General features: G+C 45.9%; 1 long non-coding RNA gene across 1 annotated transcript; it reads left to right on the plus strand.

Moving 5' to 3' along the window:
• Nucleotides 1–48: 48 nt before the first annotated feature.
• LOC135815877 (uncharacterized) lies at nt 49–1731 on the plus strand. Its single transcript, XR_010553330.1, has 2 exons — nt 49–487; nt 1403–1731. It is a non-coding gene; the product is annotated as an uncharacterized LOC135815877 (long non-coding RNA).
• Nucleotides 1732–3345: the final 1614 nt, after the last annotated feature.

A 3345-nucleotide genomic window follows, 5' to 3' on the forward strand; every position in this document is an offset into this window, starting at 1 on the left:
ATTTTAGTTGGTATTTCAAGGGAAGATGGGCGATTCCGAACAATCCTCTGTCCCCAGCAATGAAGGCAGCGATGCTGAGGCCAGTGTGGACGACCAACAGCCCACCGCCGCGTATGGTTGGGGCAGGGAGCCCAGATACTCTGCTGAGGAGCTGCCATCGCGTGTAACAAATGTGGAGGAAGAAGATGCGTCAGCAGCTGCGTCCGACAGAAGACGAGTAGCTTGGCCACCAGAATCTCGATTCGTTTGGGACTCCGACTGGTGCGAGCGTGGACAAAAGTGTATAGCCATGCCCAGCCCGCGGGAATGATTTTGCTGGTAGGATGCTGCCGTCGCTGTCGACAAGACGGCCCAAGGTTTCTTGCGTAGCGGACCTCGCAGATTACGAGATCGTATCCTTGCATTAGGCTGTGCTCATCACTGCTCTTCGAGGTTATCTCGACATGCAGAAGCCGCCAATGCCAGTGACAGAAGAGTCTGACATTAGGTAAGCCTCAATTAGTTTGCCTTGACTTGTCTTGTGAGGATCGCGTATCAGCATGATACACTTATTCTTATTTTTTGGGGGAAATTTATTGTTGTCAGGCGCACTACAGTAGGCGTCGCACAAGAAAGACATTGTACTGGTAGTTATCACAAGTTTCATGCATGACACAAACAAATTTCTCTTTGCTCCGAGTATGTCTTGACTTATCTTGTGAGGATCGATGCGCGTAATGTTTTGTGTGTAACTAATTATTGTTGTCAGGCATAGCACGAACAACGTTGTTCTGTACTATAGACCGTGCTATCACAAGTTTTCATGCATGACTCACATTTTGTCTTTGTCATTTTCCCTTGGCTTGGTACAAGATCTACAAAGTATGGTAGGTAGTGTTCTGTTGGTGAAGAGAGCACTGCACACAGTTTATGAGCACCATGGGTGCATTTGATCACACCCGAACCCATACTTTATCGTTTCAAGCGATAGACTTTGTCAATAAACTCGTTTTCTAGTATACCATGGCATGCAACGTACAAGCGTGGGGTCAAGAAAGCGTACACCAAAATAATGCACAAATTCTGGCAGGAGAGTAAGAAATCTGTACTTTCTGACCAAGACATCTCTGTACTAGTAGGTAATCGAACGCGTCCTAATCAGTATTCATCCCCCAGATCATTGGAATTCAATTTGAAATCAGCAATTATGGTAAATTCTACAAGACCCTCCATCTTTGTACCAGTGGACACTAAATTAGTATGGCGCGCGCACTGAAAGTGCAGGTAGGTACCGGTAGGTGCAATACAGCGCATATGTAGAGTAAATGAGTATTTGACTATAATAATTATTACGGTACAGCAATGTGGTATGTGTACAAGCACTCATCATACACATTCCATATGACATTCTGTGTTTGTGTAGATCTCTACGCTATGCGGCACACAGGCAGTACACACTATGTACACGGCAAATTGGGCAAGCACGTTCGTTGTCGTCTTCCAGCCTGCGTTGTGAATACCATCAGGCAAAGATATCCAAATCCTGCACCACCTCAGCCTTCTCAGGAGGCTTCCACCTGGAATTTGGCAGGGAAACACGCTTCTCCAAGGCAGGAACATGGAGGTTGCCATTTGCAACCGCTACCACCTCACACATGAGCTTGTCAACATACTCATAGCTCTTTCTGTCGTATAATTTTCTATTTGGCCACAGTCTTCTTTATGCTTTGAGAACTGGACTTTATACCTTCCTATCGCGGTCTTTTTGGTTGTGCTGTGGCGACGGTTGACATTGACGTCGTCAAGAGCTGCGAGATGTGCATGTCCAATCATCCCCAGAATTGAGAAACGAATGCGTTTGAGAATGTAGTTTGGCATGACACTGTGATATACCTGCATGGCAAAAAGAATGTGGAGAAAACACACTTGCTTAGACGATATACTGCTGTATGAGAAAATGGAAACTTCACCGTACAGGACGACTCTTGTTCTCAATTGCATTGTTCGTTTCATTCCCTGTGTTGCCCATAAGAAACGGGAGCAAAAATGCAGCAGATGTTTGTTGTCTTCTGGCGTGGAGTGGCGGCGTCATTAGATGTACACATAGTCATTTCACTAAGTATACCACTACTACAGCATATGTACTATCCTTAGGCTAGCGTGCGTGCGAGTGAGTTTGAGTATGTGGGTGCGTATATGTGTGTGTTGTTGTGTTTGTGTGTGTGCACGCACACGCACGCGCGCGCATGTGGGTGATGGTGTGAGTGCATGTGTATAATATGTGTAGTTCCCACTGTATTCCTTGCACAATAGGTCTTCACTTACTTTTCTTTCGCATACAACCAGAACCCATTCCTTGTTCGAAATTAGATTTTTTTTGGCCTGGTGATCCCGCAAGCGTGGAACTCGGAGTGTAATATATTTTTGTTTCACTTTACTTGCACTATTCCAAGGCTGTCCAGACTTCTAACAACTGCTCTGAGTGATATGGTATTCATGCAACCATGCCTAGAAGTAGGGTAGCTGTTATAAATAGAGACATATCCACGCAATCAACTTACACTGGTTCAGTTTGGCAGGATTGGTGAGACAGTTCGTCGTGCATGCTGCCTGCACATCGCAAGCAAACAGTTCTGTAACCTTCGTACTTGCTGGGGGTCTGTCTGTTTGCGTCCCAGTTGATGACAGATGTGCACAGTTTGAGTACTGGTATGGCAAAGTTACTGGGGTAATATCGTTCATCAGCTAGCTGCAGTCGGAGTTGATGGGGTGATGTACTCTTCTGATCCTGATGGGACGTATCTCGCCCTGCTTTCTCAGTTGCAGCTTGTTGAGTTCGCTTTGCTGGAGGCTCACGGTTCGGAGGGCACTGGTACACTGATGAGGGCTTTCCTGGACGGCGTACTCGTCAAAACTCAGCTCTCAAGTCCCTCTGGATCATAAATGCAGCGAGCAAACATAGCTCGTGCTGCGAAAATAGGCTTGAAATTTTCACGACGCATTGCAACATCTCGGCGCTTTGCCAGGTCTCCATCCTTTGGGAATTTGAGAAAACTAACCCCAGGAGGATGATGTGATACTGGCACAATCAACAACACAACAATTTGGCATTGCAGCGGCTCAGGCGACTTGGCAAACTACTTTCTGAAGTGACTTTCGTCCTGAAGAAAGTGAGATTCAAAATCCAAGTATTTTCGCACATTGCCACAATGACGTCACACATACATTGGTATGGGGCGTGGCTAAAATTGAAATATCTCAAGAACGCTTTCTCGTAGAGACTTCGGACCAAGACCATTCGACTCAGCGCCCGAAACTCTACAGGCTATCAAATTTTCATTTTTTCGTGGAGTTCCCCTTTAACAT

The sequence above is a fragment of the Sycon ciliatum genome, chromosome 4 (genome assembly GCF_964019385.1).
Source record: "Sycon ciliatum chromosome 4, ocSycCili1.1, whole genome shotgun sequence".
Lineage (NCBI taxonomy): Eukaryota > Metazoa > Porifera > Calcarea > Leucosolenida > Sycettidae > Sycon > Sycon ciliatum.